Below are 20,113 nucleotides of genomic sequence, written 5' to 3' on the forward strand. Positions count from 1 at the left end.
AGACCCAGTCAACTGTGGGTGGTACCACCCCTGGACAAGTTGTCCTGGGTTTTATAAGAAGCAGGCTTAGCACAGAATAGTGGAGCAAGCCAGTAAGCAACATTCCTCTGTGCTCTGTCCTTGGGTTTCTCCCTCTAGGTTCCTGCTTTAGTTCTTGCTCTGAGTTCCCTCCATCAAGGTACTATAAAGCTGAAAAAAACCCTCTTTCCCAAGCTGGTTTTGGTCAGTATTTTATCATAATAGAAATCTAAGTAGAACAGTTATCATATAATTGTATCTATAATAAATTCTCTATTATCTGGGCTTCTAAAATACATAAGCTAAAATTAATATATTAATTATTTGATATGTACATTTAATTGCCTGAGCTAGAATGGACCAGATGACAGTTGTCTGAAGTAGGGACATTAAGAGTTTTCCTACGATGAATCTATAAACTCTATTAGATATTGGTTGTATCTCTGAATCTACAACATGATTTTGCTTAGAGAAAGATTTAAGTACAAGTATGTATTTCATTTATTTTCCTATAAAGCATGTTAGCATCTACTACTAAAGTAAGAACCAAACAGGGTTTCTATGAAAGATAAGCTGTAATTCACTGGATGGAAAAAATAATTAGAAAACATTTCATAATGTTCCAAACTTTTCATGTGTATATTCTTTTGACTCATTCATAACAAAGAAATAATATTTCAGTCTGTTTTCAATATAATTAAAAATATCTCCTATGTTTTAAATGTACTACACAGTGTTAATGATAATACGTACTATTTTTCAAATGAACAGAGCACAATTTTAAAGCTATTTCTTGAGTATTCTGTTTGCTAAGTCCCTGTGAGGTGGCTAGACCCTACAACTTTGTTAATGAATCCATTCTTAGACTCTTAAATTGTTTCTTAAGTGCCATTGAAAATTTTGTTAATCCTGTTAAAGATTTCAGAAAAGTGAATATCAGCAAGATACAGACATTTCCATGTAGAATGTAGAGGGATCATGGATCATCTTTACCAGGCCTTCAAGATAGGAACATCTGCCCTGAAATGTTTTGGCTCTTTGCTCTGCAAAATTCATTGCAAAAGTATTCACAATTTAATAAACGTTTGTGTTAAGCAAAAAGTGAGAGCATGCAAATGCATTTATAGGAAATATGTAATGCAGGAGTTGAAGAGATGGCTCAGTAGTTAAGAACACTGGCTGCTCCTGAGTGGCCCCAGGTTTGGTTCCCAGCACCCACATGGCAGCTCACAACTGTCCTTAACTTCAGTTCCAGAGGGATCAGATGCCTTCTTCTGACCTCTGTGGGCTTTTGTGACACAGGTGTCCTTGCATACATGCAGGCAAAACATCTATACATACAAAATAAATAAATTTAAAATTGTTTATGCAATAGTATTTTAAAATGATCACCAGGGTTTTGCTCTTACATCTTTTACATGTTGATTTTACTTTATGATTACATTTTGTATGTTTTACAAAGAGTTGCAATTTGGGATTATATGTATTTTTGGTTTTCTCATGAATTTACAGTAAAATTTGCCTACAAATTAGGAAAATATAAAAATATAGCTCCACAATAAAATATATTTAAATTCAATGAAGACAGTTCCTTATGTTATCTGGTTACATTTAAATTTGAACAAGAAATTTCACTTGCCTCATATTCAGTCTCTGGACTATTTTTCCTACAAAACAATTTTTTTTTTTCAATTATGTGGGTTTCTTTAAAAGACTGTGGTATGGTGGCACAGGCCTTTAATCCCAGTCCCCGGTAGCCAGAGGAGGAGAATTTTTGTGCCATCAAGGCTAGTCTGGTCCACATAGTGACTTCCAGATGTGCTGGGACTAGGGAGACCATGTCAAAGCAACAACAACAACAACACTAAAAAAATCATTTTAGAAGATTGCAAGGGTGAGGCTGCAGTCACGGGAGTGATAATGGCAGTGATAGTAGCTCTTGGTGCAAGGTCTTAAAATATGACTTATCTTCATATTATTAGGAATCTTGGTGAGATGGTAGCTCAATGACAGTTGGCCTCTGGTTCCAGGGTACTTTGACTCCTAAGTGACTGAGTGCTTCAACTGGCTATAGGGACCTTATCATATAAGATGAATATTTTCCCAACCATGGGTGTTTCTGTGTTGATTTCAAAATTCTGATCTCAGAACTTGGCAAGCAAGAAAGAAATAATTGGCGAACCAAGATGGTGATGGTGATGTTGCAGACCTTGGAGCAAAGCTTGTAGCAATAGCGACCTCAGCTCATTGACTTAAAACATGACTATGGTCAGAAGATATCTCCTTGCTTGTTCACCCAGGACATGAAGGAAGATACTGGAGCAATGGACAACAAAAGAGCCAACTGGATCCTCCACTAGGAGGAAGAAAACACTTGGTCTGGCTATCCTTGCCCTAGAGGGAGGAGCTGCACCCTGAGCCTGGTTACCTACTATCAATGTCCCTGAAATGCCAGGTGGTTGGGCCCCCTTGCCAAATAACTTGTGTGAGGGGGCCAGGTGTCAGGTACAACCAAGGGGTGGTAGCAACCACCCCAATGTGCCACACCAGGTGTACCTCTCTTACCTGAGACTGGGCCTACAAGTGGCCACTGTACATCCCATCTGTGGTCTTCTGGGCTGTCATCATCATCAGACCAGTGGCTGTCAAGACCTGGCTACAGCCCTCAACGTCAGTAGGAACCTGAGAAGTCTACATATTTCAGAAAATAAACTAGAAGACACTGGTGTAAATCTGTTGTTTAAAACTGAAATGTGCTTTTACTCAGAAAATCTTGTGTTGGAGGCCTGTGAGCTATCTGCTCCCTACTGTGAGGACCCAGCCTCTGCTTTTACCCACAGTAAAATCCTGTGGGAACTCAGCATATTGGAGAACACCTAGGACCACAAATGGGTGATTTTGCTGAATGATACTCTGAACCAGCCAATGTGTAACCCACATGTACGGGGGCTGTGAATAACTGCCTTTGGCGAGGAAACCCTAGCATATCTGATCGCTGAAGAAGATAGAAATCCCACTTGACAATACTAAGCGGAGTGTAAGAGAAACAGAAAAAAGTGTGAAAATTCCATTCTAAGAAACCTGGGCAAATTCTGACCCAAAATCACATGCAGAAGGAAGCAAGTGGGTTCTTGTTTTGGCCTCTCTGTATGTAAAAATTACAGATCACTGACATTCTGTTGAGATTTTATTTCTCTGGCACTCAACTCAGACGTTTTGTGTAAGATGGATGGGGTTTTCATTTGCTAATAGAGGACATGAAGTGAGTGTGGGAGGGAGTAAGGTAAGGGTGAAGATGGGGGAGGGGAGTCTAAATATGATAAAAATATATTGTATGAAATACTCAAGATTTAAAAAAAGAAAAACTTCATTTTTACTTTTTAGGGTTAGTGGGGATGGAATGTTGCAAAGAATAAGCAAATATGAAATAGTATAAAGTAACATAATGTGAATTATCAAGATACCTTTTCCTGATTATTGTTTTGTTTTGTTTTGTTTTTTGAAACAGGGTCTCCCTGTAGCCCCAAGTGACCTAGAACTGGCTATGTAGATAAGGCTGACCTTGATCTCACAGAAATCTACCTGCCTCTGCTTCCTGTGTGCTGGGTTTAAGTGTGCATACCAACAAGCATAGCCCTTTTACTTGAATATTTTGATTAACATCCAGGATAAGTTAGATCCATTCATGATTCCCAAATTCTGCTTTCAAAATTTGTATTGTTTTTCTGTTGTGATAAAACACCATGACCAAGGGAACCATAGCCCTTGCTGATTCCTCGGAAAAGAGTAAGCCAGCCAGGGGCAAGACTATGAGCACCCTGGGAAGAGGGTCAGAGCCTGTTGTGATATGGAGAGTGAGCAAATGGAGAGGTAGCCTGGCCATGTTGGAATTCTGGGAGTAATTGGGGAGAACCAGCCTGTGCACCCCTCGCTAACTCTGCTGGGAGAGTGGGCATGTGTGAACATGAGATGAGGCATTCAAACTACAGGCAAGCTTGAATGGCACACAGGTTAAAAGAAGCTGTTTCTTTGTAAGTTTCCCCCTCCCAAGCGTCATATAAACTATGTAAAATTCAAATAGGATGTTATATGTTGGTTTGTTAGCCCTGGGGCTCAGAGGGCACAGGCACGAGTCTTCTGAGAAGGAAGGAAAACGGAAAAGTGGCACAGGGGTTATGAGAAGCTGTTTCTTTGTAAGTCATCCCATTCCAATGTCATATAAACTATACAAAATTCAAATAGGATGCCTTATGTTGTCTGTTAGCCCTGGGGCCTCAGAGGGTGTGGATGAAAAAGGAAAGGGATGAAAAAGGAAAAAAAGGGATGAAAAAGGAAAAAATTTGGCGAAACAGGAACTTATAAAAGGAAGAGTTTATTTGAGCTCACAGTTCCAGGTCTCAGAGTGATTAGAGTCCTTCATGGCAGGGACGCATGGTGAGGTGTCCCACAGGGGCAGAAAGCTAAGCAGGCACAGAAAGCAAAGAGCTACTGGAAATCTGTCAAGTCTTAAGAATGCTCAAAGCCCTTCTCTAGGGACATGCTTCCTCTGGGATGGTCACACCTAAAGCCTCCCCAAACAGCACCATCAACTCAAGACAAAATGTACAAATGGTTGGAGCTTGTGGGGAACATTTTCATTCAAACTTTCACTCCAAGTATATGTCTTAAATATTAATTTAGTATTTGAACCTCTATCTCTTTTCATGCATATGTGCCTTTGTTAGATATATATTTTTTAATTTGTGTACGCCATGACCAGCAAATATGCACATATTTGACATTTCTGGTGATTATCTTTTCCAAAACTTTGTTTCTTTTTTTGAGTTTTCCTTTATCATATATAAATTTCTTTAATATTAAGAATTGCAAATCTGCTGGTGGAAAACTTTCTCAGTTTTGTTGGAAAATGTTTTTAGTTTTATTTTCCCTAAATGTAAAATTATGACTTGAGGATTGTTTTTGTTTATACTATTAAGATTATTTATCTTTTTCACATTACTTTAAAGATATTTTTATCATGTCTTGAGCTAGCATATATTTATATGATTTTCCACTTCATGATTTATACTTACTCTGTAATTTCTCCTTTATCCTTGGCAATTTGACTGTTATTGAAGCATTTACACTGGATGTAGCCTTATTTTGACTGCTGTTTAAATATGTAACTGTTCTGAATAAATTTGTGAAAATTTTAGTCACCATTTCTCTAGGCAATTTTTCTCCTTATTTCCTTTTGTTTTGCCATCTGGACCTGGAACTGCATATGTGATAAACCTCTTTATATTTTTCTATAGACTTCAAGGCTTTTTAGATTTTACTGATTTCATTTTCTCCTTGTTCTTTAGATTGGATAGCTACTATTGTCCTATTTCTGACTTTTACTCTTCTTTTTTAGTTAATTTTATTTATTTTATATTTGATTTTTAACACATATTTTCAGAAATAACTTGAAGCAGGTTACATAAAAATATATATACAATGAAGTTTAAGGGGGGGAAATGAGAATAAGAAATAAAAAAAAACCAAAGGATTTCTCAATATGGGGTCAACTTTGGTAGAATGATGATTTCCATTATCTCTGTTATTTTTCCTTTTTCTTTTTCTTTTTTTTCTAGAAAACTCCTAATGAGTTTATTGGGCTTGCTAACAGAGCATATGGTGGGGGTTTATTTACAGAAGAGTGGGAGACCCCTCCCCCCATTTATGGCTGTGCTGGGAAGTCCACACTCAAATATAGATCCTGTGACTTCCCAACAGGTGCACAAAATGATGGGAGAGGAACATCATAGTGTTCTCTGCTTATATATCCTTAGCCCCTTCCCCACATAGAGCTAAGGTGTTGACTTATTAGGTGGGAATGGTACCTGACTCCTCCATCGACTGTGACTAGTGTGGCAAGGAGCTTACAGTGTGGCTATAACTTACAGGTGTAGTGGTTGGAAGACACTTCCAGCTAATGCTCCACCCCTTCCTCTGGCTCTTACCTTCCTCCTGCCAATCTCTTCTTCAAAAGTCCCTCAGCCTTGGAAGTGGCAGTAGGTGTGGGATGATCTTCCTCACATGTGGCAAAGCACTGAACTTTTGGGTCTCTGCGACATCTGTTTTCCATGGGCTGTTGGCCCAATTCAGTGGGATTCCATCTACTATAAAAACACAAACAGTAAGAAGCAAGAACATGTAAACAATGGCTGCTATAATAACTTAAGCTATGGACATAAACACAAATGCTTGGACGGTACTTTAGCAGGTGCATCACCTTCATGTAACAAAACAATTGCACTGACTTCCCCACTGGGGCCTATATCCTCCCTTGCCACAGGGGGTTGGCCTGGTGTACAGTACCGGATGTGTGTTCCACCTCTAGAAGTGGACATTATATCCAATTGAAAATTTTCTGGTTGTACATACACTAGACACCACTATTGTCAGCAGCTAGAACACCTTGTTTGGCATGTTGATAGTGCAGCATATGGGGTCCATCCTTGAGCAGAATTATAGGGGACAGTTCTTCCCAGCCATATGCAGACTTTTACTTTTGTCTTTCCAAACTGCTATCAAACCCTATAATTAACTTCATTTCATAAATTATAATTTTAACTTTAGTATATCTATTTGTTCTTTATAGTCCATTTTTCTCTTCCAAGGTTTCTGGTTTGTTAGTGACAATATATTTTTATTTTATGAGCATAGTTACAATAATTTAAAATTTTTTAGGTGTATGCAAAACATTTATAATTGATCTATTTATTGTCTTTACTCTTGAATCTGAGACACATCTTTCTGTTTCTCTGTATGTCTAGTAGCTGTAAAATTTCACACTATGAAAAAAATGACTTGCTTGAATCTTTTAACTTTATCATCAGCAGCTATCACTCTCAGGTGGTCTATTTTACTGAAAGTCAGCTTCATGCAGTTGAATGAGAAGTGGCCATTTATTGTATATGCCTCAGGGAACCTTGTTCGGCTGAATGCATGCAATTTTAACAGTGTGAGGATTTACTAAAAGCCCATTTATTATCAAATCTATGGTGAGTTTGACTTTATTGTCTATTCATTGCATTTGAAAGGTTATTCAAATGTTTTCTATTTTGTATACTGTCACTAAGCATAACTGAAGACAAACAGTGCAGTGTTGATATCCACCAGACTGTTGGGTGCTAAGATACATGACATCAGGAATATGCTAACTGGAAAAAAAAAAGTTAAGAAAGATCAGTGAGGCCATTCTCTGTGTCTATTCCTTAGGAAAGATGTGCCATGTAATCGCTGTCCCAAAGAAAAATCATATGAGAAGTCATAAAATGAGAACATGAGAAATCACAGAACTGAGATGGAAACTCAGAGAATGAAACTTCTTGGGCAGTTCTGAAAACATGGTGCAATTTAAGGGAGTTAGATAATGGAAACACATTTTCTCATAATTCTTAAGGTTAATAATTCTGAGATCAAAGGATCAGCAAATTTGATTTTGGAGGAAATCTCTTTGGCTTATGGATAGCACTCACATGAGTTCTCTAGTGGTTCTTTTTAGAAGGATGTTAGTCTTATCAGAGAAGGTCCAAGACTTTTTGATGGAATATAAAAACTATGGATCTCTTGGAACTGAATTTCTACATGAAGTCACAATAGGGGCTTAGATTTCAACATACGTATTTCTGGTGCACATAAAAATTAAATCCATAAAAATAGATATAAGTTTTGGATATTTCCTATACATTAACACTATTTAATTTTTATTTAGTACTGATTAATCTGAAAAAGAGAATGACTTTAGGACTAGGATTGTTATGTGACTCAAAAATCACTTTATTTCTTTCTATTTTTTTTCTGGTTATACTGTAGGTACATTTTTGTCTTGAGAAATACATCTGTAGATGATATCTGCTCTTTAAATTTTATTTAGAATGGATGTCATATTTTCCTTAAAAGATAAATTTATTGGGTATTATTTTCAATTAGTTCCTAGAAATGTGCTCACTGGTTCAGAGAAGTTAGGAGCAGCAGCAGTCACTTTACAAGAAATTCTGCATAACCTCCATGACTCCACCTGTGGAAAATGGCATTTAGGGTGCAGAATAATTAGAATGAATGAGAAACAGTGCTCATACCTCTGCAGCAAAGTCGTTTTTCTCTCTTTTTCAGTGTTATTCAAGAAAATGATAGCTCCATTGTCAATATTGCAGTTTTCTTTCAGGATATAGAGCTAGGAGAGGCCTCTGTTATAATGACCTGACTATATGTACTTAAAGAATGAAATGATTTACCAGTGCAAATTATTCTTTGTGTTCACTTGATCTACTGTATGTTCAGAAATCATTTGATAGAAAAGTGATTGGGAGTTGAGAAGTCTCAGTGGGTAAAGTGCTTGCTGTGTGTGCAAACCTAAGGATCTAAGTTTAGATCCGCAAATCCAGAGAAAATTCTGGTTGTAGCAGCTGGTACCTGTCTGTGATACCAGCATTAGGAGACAGAGCCAGGAGGAGTCTAGGAACCTCTGCCCAGTCAGCCTTAGCCAAACTGGCAGATGCAGGGAGAGAATCTATCTTAAAAAATAAGGTGGAGTGGTGATTAAGGAAGACACCCAACATCAACATTTGATTTTCACATGTGCCTGCACAGGCAAGTTTACCTGATAAACACACACACACACACACACACACACACAGAGAGAGAGAGAGAGAGAAACAGAGAGAGAGAGAGAGAGAGAGAGAGAGAGAGAGAGAGAGAGAGAGAGAGAACTGATAACAAAGGGATGGTTAAATGTAACAAATATAACAATTGAACTTAGGGGGTGGTTGACACTAAGAAAGAAACAAATGCAATTTATTTTCCTCATCCCTGCTTTTAATTAAAAATACAATTGCATGCTTAGGAGACTATAGAAATAACACAACTTCAGTTGGTTAATGTTAAAACCATTTGTCCCCCGAATTCCCGCCGGGTCTCCTGTGCGATCAGAGAAACCATGTATTTTAAGTGCATTTATTAACTTACAAAGGAATGAGTACCCAGTGCCTAGCCCTGGGCCTCCTGTGGCGAGGCTCAGAGCCTGCCACTTGAGACTGCACCCAGACTACTATAGTCACCCTAGCATTGGCTCAAGCCTCAGGGGCCAACAATCTTGCCCCAGGTGCATTAGTGTCAACCCATTCTGTCCTTGAGCACGTTCCCATGGCTCCTAAGATTCCCCACAGCTTGGGGCTTCGCCAGGGCTCATGGCTTCTGTTCCAAAATGGCTCGTAGTAGTCCACACTCGGTAGCAGGCCCCACCCCTTGGAGGAACTAGCCAATTGTGAAACACCATTTTAAAAAGTAAACATCACTAATGATGAAGCCAGGACTGGTACTGAATCTTTTCACTGTCTACAGACTTTGGGGAACTGAACATTCTGTAGCTTTCATTGTTAGGTATTCCCTTATGAATTATCCTACTCTAGTACATATCTAGGCTAATAATTGTTAATATAATTGAAAGAGCCATTTTGGAATCATTAGAATAAGGGAAAAAATTAATGGTTAGGTTATTGTCAATAAATTAAATAGCAAAGGTTTTGGCGTCTTGGTAGGAAATAAATATTGTAATGAAATTCAAGTAAAGGATCATTACCTTTACAGGCATGATATTTGATAATTTTTACAACGTCAGAAAAATTAACCATGAAATGACATGTTTAAAATATTTTAATGACATTTTATGTTTCACAAATTTATATAACATTCACTTTCAAGTAATTAAAAAGTAAATTAAAAAACAATTAAAAAGCTTTTGGACTGACCCAGAAAAGGAAGACAAAGCAGATTTTTTTAAGCTCGATCAGTTACAGACTGAGGAAATTTATTGTTGTTCAGTGTCATTTATACTCTCCACACAACTGTACAAATAAAACTGGGCAGGTATGTTGTTAAGCACTTTGGATTTAGGGTGAAAAGATCTGGATTCTAGGGTTATTTCTTCCAGTATCTGACATACTATTTTTCTCATTTAAAGTGAGTGTGACCATGATTGTTACCTGTTCACCTCATCCAGCTGTGAATAGAATATCCTATAACAGTGATATTTAAAAAAGCCCAACTAAAACAGTGTAGCTTTGTATTAAAAGTATTAACCAAAGACATAGACATTTAGAAACACTGAAAGCTTTGAAACTTTGAAATTTTGGAACTTTGAAAACATTTGGAAACTTTGAAAACATTTCTATGTATAAATTTTCCCAAAATGAAGTTTGTCTTTGCTTAAACTTCTCTTTATGTGTTTTTTAAAGAAGGAGCTATTTCATGGCTTGTTCAAAAAATAAGACTCATAGCGTTAACCTCACCTGTTAAGCCATAATTATTAGATTCCATTTTTTTCTTTTAAATATGTTTTATGATTCACACACAATTACTTACAAAAGATTTGCAAGGTATCTTGTTAAATTTTCTTTCTTTTTTCTTTTTCTGTAGTCATTTTAAATGGTAGTTTTAGTGAGGAAATGTTTTTGTTTTGGATAATAGTCTGATTTCCCCAATCAAAAGATAGATTCCCATCTTAAACACATCGGATATTGGGCATTATTAAGGGCAGTTGATATTTCTTAACATGGACCTGTAATAAACAGCTTACTATAATTCATGGAATTACAGAATCACCATTAATACAAATCTTGAAATTTTTTGTCATATCACCTGTAGTGATATAATAAATGAATAATTTATTGGATGATATAAGGTATCTGAATTAACAGTCTAAAAACTTACAGTGGATTATTTATGGTGCCTATTTTAATTCATTATTCATAAACTTGTTTTTTTTGTGACAAGAAAATTTACTTTTAGCACTTTTTAAAATAGGTGAAAGTAGTGTTTCCTGAAAGCAATACTAACCACAGTGAGGGGTAGAAAAGTTCTTCCAAAATTTTATTGCTAATAAAAAAGATTTTTTTGGCAAACACTTTACCTTTATTTACATTTATTTTGAAAAGCTAGTCCAAAAGTATCAGCCTGAGGTTTGGGGACTTCAGGGAACTTTACTTTCATGGACCCAATTTCTTCAGGAAAAATATTAAAAATTACACTTTATGACTGTTGACTTGTGATCAATCTAATCTAGGCTGAATATATCATTATACATTCATTATCATATGCAGTTATTCTGACTTGAAAAGAATTTTTTTTAATTCTATTTAATATATTTTTGAGGATTTCTGATAATGCTACATTCTGAACATGCAAAGGGTTGAAAATGAATTTTTTCCAGAATATTTCAAAGGATGGTGCCACTCTATCATTGTTTGCAAAGTACCTCCATATACTGTTACTGTAGGTCATTTTGTCTCTTAATTAAAGTAAGACATTGTACGTCCATAGTTTTTGCCGGTACTGAAATGGGGCAGGGGAGAGGGTCCCCAAAAGAGTTCTTAGTCTCATTCATAAAAGAATTGAAGGATGGACCCGAACGGCTTTCCAACAGGCTTACAGGGACCTACACGACTGTGGCTGTTCAGAAGTTCTGTGGAGTTCTGCATTACAAGATGAGATTCCAGGCAGGAAAAATTCACTACCTCATTAACACACCAGGTATTCCACCCATCTATTTAGCATAACTTAAGGTGAACCTGCCTTCCAAGGGGTGCCTCTATCACCAGGTGATTGACCAATGAGATTGGAAAGGTGGGTCCTCCAACAGATAGAATAGGGATTTTATAGTCTTGACCAGTTTATCTTATGGGGCTTTTTGCTGCTCTAACATTCCCTCTGCTGAAGAGGTAACCCTAAAATCTTTTAGGGATTAGACAAGAGCTCACAAATACTTTTGTCATTTTTGGCCTTTGGAACAGAATATTTTGCTAAGAGGCCCAAGGGCATTTTGACTTTTAGCCAAGAAACTGACTACTTTTCTTTGGTATCTTTTTTATATTAACTGCTCAGCCAATTCTTACCTCCTGTTCTTATCACACCATCCTCTGAAGGGGTTACCCAAATTACTGATGGGGAATCCAGACACAGACTACTCTAGCTTCTTCCATGCTGAACAGGGATGCAGAATGAGGCAATTGGGGTACCCCTTCAGTGGGTCTGTCTAAAAGACTCCCAAATTGCATAACTATTAACTGTGGAAAGAAAAGGAAGTCCTTGACTGGTGCCTAGCTATTTTAAATTATCAAAATTAAAAACTTTAAATCCAAAGAAATATAATGAATGTATAACAGTGGTTTTTCGAAAAAGAAAGGAAATCATTTGTAGTGCTTCTTACATTTAAAACATTCTCAATATAACACTCTCACTCGTGTGTGTGTGTGTGTGTGTGTATGTATGAATGTACTGTGTACGTATATATGTATGTACACATGTGTGAGAGTGCTCTGACTGGTGTGTGTACAATGTGGAGGTCAGAGATCGATGTTTGATGTCTTTCTATCATTCTATTCTATTTTTTGAGACAGAGTTTCTCACTGAACCACTGCTGCTAGACTGGGAAGCCAGTGAGCTGTCAGAAACTACCTATCCTTGTCCCTCCCCCAGATTTGGAAGTAGAGAGGCATTCTACAGCTCCTGGTTTATATATGGGTGCTAGAGACCCAAATAGTCCTTAAACTTGCACAGTAAGCACTTGACCCAGTGAAGCTTCTCCCCAGCCCATAACACTTTCTTTTTAAAATGGGTTTTCTTGAGAATTTCAAAAAAGCACCTACAAATATAATTTCTAAAAACAGTCTTTTAATGTTGGGTTCTGTGTTGGTACCTAGTTACAAGAATTTTTAAGGCATTGTGGGTAATGGCTTAGTTCTGGTATGTTGAGAACTAAATTTTTGCATGAACATAGTATTTCTTTGTTAATATATTTATTAATAATATTATTACATGTTAATTCATAATTAAGTTTTAAATTTAATACTATTTGGGATTGGAGAGATTGCTCAGTTTTTAAGAGCACTGCTTGTTCTTGCAGAAGACCCGGGTTTAAATCCCAACACCCACATGGTGGCTAACAGCCATCTGTAACTCCAGGTCTAAAGGATCTGATGCCCTTTTCTGTCCTCCACGGGCATTGCTCTACACAGATGCACTTGAATACATGCACGGAATACATGAATACATGTAAAATTTTTAAAAAAGCAAAAAAAAGTAAAAATTAATTGAAAGTTCACATTTGATTCTGTTCATTCCTTCCCAAATACTCATTTTCAATGTTATCTATTATTAATTTGATGTTCTTTTCTAATACTTTTCTTTTTTAAAATTTAAAAATTAATTTAACTTATTTGTGCTTGTGTGTGTGTGTGTGTGTCTGTCTGTCTGTCTGTGTCTGTGTGTGTGTGATGCACCTGCCATAGCAAACCTGAAGAGGTCAGAAGACAACTTGAGGGAGTTGGCACTGTTTCAACCATGTGCATTTGTGAGATCCAACTCAGATTGTGAGGTTTGGTGGCAAGGGCCTTCACCTGCTGAGCCATCTTACTGGCCCATTTCAGACAGGTTCTGTATCTAAATGCATACCTACACAAGAATGCCAGTGTAATTCTGATATATGTTGCAGATCAGTTCCTATGGTAAAATAATTTTTAAATTATAGTATTTCAAAAGATATGGATCTTGAATAATAAATGCTTTTAAAACAGGAAAAGAGGAGATAATAAATTCACTAATTAGATAAAACATCAAAATTTAGTATATGACAAAATGGAACTTAGTTGAGTGGGAAAAGCAATCTATTTAATAAATGGTGCTAAAGTAACTGGCTAATCATTAGGAAAAAGCAGTTCAGCATATTTGAAAATATGAGAAATACCTACAAGAGAACCTCAAAGAGATATTGAGGTGAAGATATCTATCAAGAAGTGGCCCACATGCCTACAATGAATAGATGCAAGACAAGAATTTTAGTACATTAAAAGTTTGAACCCATTCAAACACATCTTCTCTAAGTCCTGAGACATTCAGCCACAAAAACGAGAGGAAGAAAACCCCACTCCAGTCTGGAGTGAGATAAACAGGAAAGATAGCTTTCAAAGAGTGCTAGGATATGAGTGGGAGGCTACCACTGTCCTTCATTTGTAATCTAAGAAAAGACACACTGACTAAGGAACATGCACTGTGTTATAGAGCCAGCAGATGCCAGCTATGCAGGAATCAAGCTCCTCGATAAACAGATATGCAAAATCTCCAGGCTTCTGCTGATTGTGCTTGCCCTCATTTAATAACTTGAATGGGCAGCTGAAGTCTGGTGCCACTAAATCATGGAAACAAGGAAGCATGAATAAGGAATGAAATGGAAAGTCACATGACTGAGGGAAAAGTCAACTTTTTTGTTTGTTTGTTTCCAGAAATACCACACCAAGTTAATTTTCTGTTTTTCCTCAGAGATGTATGATCCAGGCTCTTCTCTCATCATTCGTACTCTTAATTGTTAGAGAAAATTGTTGAAAGGGACTACAGATTTAAAGGAGATGATGCATCTCACAGTCTAGAGTAAAACATAAAAAGGAGGAAAATTGAATTAAGAATTTGTCCTTAAGGATGTATCTTGTAGATCTGAAATTTAATAGAATAAGAAAATCATAAAAGTATGATTGAGAATAATTTTTCTCAAATTAAATAGTAGATTCAATTGCCTAAAAATATTAAATCAAATCCTATACATATTCAGACAAAAATGAAAAACCTAAAAGCTATACATTGTTAAAACAAAATTTTTTATTAATCAAAAGCTAAAGAATCCATTTTTTTTCAATGACTGAAATCCAACTATTGGCAAAAGAAATAAATTCATAACATTGACCTTCTCAATGACAACAGTGAAATGGAGAATTGTGTCAGGAAATTAGTAGAAAAATAATGTTAAATTTATGGGTGGGTATGATTTTGAACTTAGATTCCTATACCTCACTAAACGCTCATTTCACAGTTGTGTGAAAAATCATGAATGTAATTCAGTGCAAATAAAATAAAGTCCAGGCAAATTATTATTTTCTGAGCTCTTGGGGTTATTGGTATCCACGATGTGTGCATGATGGAAACAGGACATGATGGTGTGCTAGTGGGCACTTCTACTTCATTTCATGTTCAGTAATGCATTTGGGTAAAATGAAATAAGCCACTCAGGACTGGAGCCAATGGTTCATTGTTTGCCTAGAATTAAGAGAGTGATAGAGGTGTTATTAGTGTGGATTAAAGTGTGTCATGGCTAGTACTGAGTCATAAGAATAAGACATAGTTTAATCTGATCATAAATGAGATGTAATAACATTTGTTGGAAAAAGAATTAAATGATTAGGATAGACCATCTTTACTGAATTGTGTTTGAATTAAAACCATATGGTATCTACTGACAAAAGAGCTTGGCAGCCATCCATGTAAATAGGTCAGACCACTTTTTATAATGAATATTGTTTATTTCATTATCTGTATGCTTCTGACATCTACCAAACATATTGCAACAAATGTATTTTTCTCCAAAGAGCCAGCTTCTGGTTATCTCCTAGTATGGCTTTCATGTTGTAATTTTTAATTTCTGTTTCTGCACCTTTATGTGTCGAATTTAAATATATATCTTGTTTTTAAAATCAGGAAACTATGCATTTTATTGAAACCATAAACACTGGCATACTAAACAGCTTAGCTTATGGTATCAAATTTTTCCAGTTGAGGTAAAAACAGCATCAGATATCACAATGTTTAAATGCTTATTTTAGGAGCTACTAGGTATAGGAAGAAGTCATGAGTTCAAGGCAGAAATAAAAAGCTCCAGGTCAGGCTTGTTTTGTTTATAACACTAATTATAGAGTCTGTCCCATGCCAACCAGATAAGTGTTAAAACATGAATGGATAGTGAAATAGGAAGTTTGCATGAAAAGTTCAAATTTCAGGAAACTGAGCCAAATGATACATACCTGATCCTTTACCTGACATATGCTAGGCTTTCAGAAATGCTATTTTGCCAGGATACTGAAAAAATGATTCAGGGAGATTCACCCTAAGATAGTGAGCTATATGTCAGTTTTCTAGTTTATTAAGTTGAAAGGTGAAACATCCCATCAGCAAGCTCAGTGTTCATAAACAACTGTTCAGCCTCTCTCTCTCTCTCTCTCTCTCTCTCTCTCTCTCTCTCTCTCTTCTGTCTCCGGGCTTTGCATGCAATAGAAATCAAGATAATTACATGATTCTATTGTTTAGAAATACTATGCTCAAATATCCTAGTCTAGATAGACTCAGACTAAGGAGTCAGCCCCAGGACTCAGCATAATCAATGTGGATGGCTTCTGCAAGACCATGGTTATACAGCTTCTTTTATGGCTTCCACTGTGATCATGCTGTGAATGATCCTTTTAAAGAAATTGAGTTATATTTGTACTTTCAATCTTTCCAGTCAAGTAGGAGCTATTGTGTTGATAAATAATTGTCTCTCAAAAAGCAAGTTGAACATAATTACTTGAAAGATTGTGTATATGTGTATTTGTGTGGTTGTGTTTTATGTTACGTTTGCCTGCAAGTTGCAATTCTTCCATCTGCACCCTGCCTTCTTAGAGACTCAGAGAGAGTAAGCATGGAGAGTGGACCTAAGGGATGCTTGTTACTTGTGCAATGTGTGTTTGGACTGGCTGTTGGAACAAGGGGTTGAGGGCATCTGGAGGGAAGGGGCAGCAGTTTATCGTATGGACTTCTTGTAAATCATGTTCTGGAGTCCTGAACACTGATTTTTTACAGTTGAGATACCCTTTACTCACCTTTGTGCAGAATTATTTCTTTTTCCTTAGCTTATTATATATGAACAAAAGTAAAGAAAATTAATAATTTGGCTCATATTACTGTGATTTTCAAGTATTTCTTAGGACTTGGTCAAAATTTTAGTGATTCATGCCAAAGCTACCATAGTAGTCTTTGTCAAAAAAAGGCATTAATTTACTTGACAGCAGTAAAAATGAAATCCAGGAGGTCCAGGGAAAATGCAGTGGATCCTTCTTAGATGTTTTCACCACAGAGATTTTGGGCTTCATAATATGAACTATTGAATTTCATAAACACAAGCACAAATATTCCTAAAATAACAATTTTAAAAACTAATATAAAATTATGATTTATTGAAATTATTCTTCTTGAAAAAAGAGACCAATAGATAATACAAATACAAACATGAATATTTATAAATAAACTGCGTAATCTTATATATTACATTCTTTAGGCTAATTAACTAATAAAATACTTTAAAACTGTTAATTTGAAGAAAAATAATAGGAATATAAGAACCCGTTTCATTCTTGCCATATTAGTTAATTTTTCCTTTGCTGTGACTAACATCTGATAAAAAGTAACCTATGCATAGAAAGGCTTACTTTGTCTTAAAATTCACTAACAGTCTAAGCACTTATTAAACTAGTCAAGTTGACATAAAAAATAATTGTCATATCCACAAAACACAATTATTATTTATATCCTGTTGTCATTACTGTTTGTGTAGAGCATAGAGAATTAGTAAGAACAGCTGAGTCTATTGTACAACCTAACAAAGTTGGGATTGTTAAACCTGTTGAAAATTAGAGATTATCTGCTGGGAAACTGAGTTGACTTCATAAATGTGAAGTGAAAACTGACTGCTGGGGTGAGAAGGCACAGAGGCATTTGCTGCCAAACCTGATGACGTGAGGTTTATTCCCTAAATCTGCGCAGTCAAAAAAGAGAACTGACTCCTACATAGTTGTCGTCTGACCTCCACACATGCACCATGTCACACGTGTACCACCCTTCACACACACACACACACACACACACACACACACACACACACACAAAATAAATGTAATAAAAAAACTAAAGAAAAATGTGCATGTACGATAACTGCTGGGAGGTTGAAAGCCTAAGCAACCCTCAGAAGGTTGTGGTACAGCTTGAGTTTGAGGCCTACCTGGACTGTGGTTTGTGTCAGATCAGCCTGGACTGTGAGTGACTTTCTTTCTCAAAACAAACAATAATCTTCTCTCACCACAGAAGAAAACCATTAGGTAAAGAAACCATCAGTGGTAGCACGTGAACTTTCCTTTCAACAGCCCTCCTGCTTATGCTCTGGATGGCATCTTGGTTATGAGCACTGTTTAGTGCAATAGGAAGTTTAGATTTCTTGCAGAGTTCTGAACCATTGAGAACAATAACATACTTCAAAAGCAATTTGGAAAAATTAAGTAGAAGCTTTGTAATTCATATAATCGTTTAAACGTTTTGTAAATGTTCTTCTTGAACTTCTAGGAAGTTTTCTTCTACTATTCCACTAAAACATTTGGAGCACTCACACTGAAATTATGCCCTGGCCCGAAGAGATGATTCAGTAAAGTGTTTGTCATGCAGGCATGAGGATGTGCGTTCAGAACCCCAGAACCCACAGAGAATCTTGGGCATGGTGGCATATACCAATTATCCCAACATGGCAGGGTGGGGGGTAGAGACAGGATTCTAAACGCTTCTTGACAAGTCATTCCCGCCTAATCAGTGAGCATCAGGTTTAGTGAGATACTCTACCTCAAAATGTAAGGTGAAGATCAATAGAGGGAAACATCTGATGTTGACCGCTGATCTCCACATGCATGGGCACAAATGTGCATAAACACAGGCATACATGTGCACACATATAAACACATACAACACACACATAAAAGGACTTTTATTTGGTATGAAAATCAAGCTCTCATCAGACTCCATACTTTTCTATCATCTCCTCCTTAACTTCTTCAAGTTGCTATTATATTGAAAAGGCCTGGGAAGAGATGTGATTAAGGAACAAGGCCAATATCAATGCTAATTTCCACTGGATTTTCTAAGATTTCTCTGGTTTTTATGTGTACTAATGTTTGCCTGCATATATGCATGTGTATCATGTGTGTACCTGGTGCCCATGGAGGCCAGAAGTGAGTATCAGCTCCCTGACTGGAGTTATAAACTCTTGTGAGTTGCCATGTTGGGGCAAGGAACTGGACCCAAGTCCACTGCAAGAGCAACAGGTGCTCTTAACTGCTGAGCCATTTCTTCGGCCCCCAGCCCACTGAATTTTCTAACCTATCATGAGCTCTGACATTTTCTTTGTGCTTTCAGCATGCTCACATATGTCTAGTAGAATAAACATGCTATTTATTTATGATGTATGAAGTCCATATTATGAAATACTAAAATATAACAGTGATGATTAGTCCTGAGGTCAACTAGACAAGATTTAGAATCATCATGGAAATGAACCTCTGGGCATATCTGTGAAGGATTTTCTAATTTGGTTATTTGAGATGGAAAGACCCACCCTAAATGTGGGTGGCATCATTCAATGGGTTGAAGTTCTGTACTAAACAAAATGTAGAAAAGGATAATTGAGCAGCAGCAATCATCTCTCTCTGCTTCTGGAGTGCTGATGCAATGTGACCAGCTGTCCCAAGCTCCTGCCATGACATCTTCACAATGATAGGCTTGTCTTGAAGCTATGATCCAAAATAAGGCTCATTCCCTAAGTTTCTTTTATATGGTATTTCATCACAACAATTCAAAAATTAATACAATAAATTTATAGGATTCAAGAAGATATTAAAATAGAATATATTTTAAATACTAAGAATTTACCTTATAGCACTGGGTGTTCCTACTAAGATAACTCAAAAAACTCTGACCTGAGTTTGCATTAATATTTTCTTATAGTTCTATCTGTTCAAATTACTGATCACACTGGAATAAAAACTTTATCTAGAGCCTGTTTTTCTTAGCAGAATTATTAACTAGTAAATTTAAATATGGTAAGTGCTTTTCAGGCTATGTATTCCACTTTCATCATAATTTAACATAAAATTGTTTAATGTTTTATGGACCTCAGATTTTAATTTGAGCCTCATTTCCTGTTGCTCATATGTTTTTTTTTTTTAATCACTGCACCCTAATGTTGTTAAATGTTCCTCAAGCATCAATCTTTCAGAACCTTAAATAAATTTAAAAGTAGCCAGGCTGAAGAAGTGAACTAAGACACTGTACTCGGTTATATCATAAATTTTTTAGGACAACAAACAAACAAAGCTTAAGATACAAGATAAAGACATGTATACTTTACCTCTATCCATTTAAAACTTTTCTCTGTTATTTTAGCTAGCTCCACTAT

Source organism: Nannospalax galili, unplaced genomic scaffold, assembly GCF_000622305.1.
Source record: "Nannospalax galili isolate Female #2095 unplaced genomic scaffold, S.galili_v1.0 scaffold115, whole genome shotgun sequence".
Lineage (NCBI taxonomy): Eukaryota > Metazoa > Chordata > Mammalia > Rodentia > Spalacidae > Nannospalax > Nannospalax galili.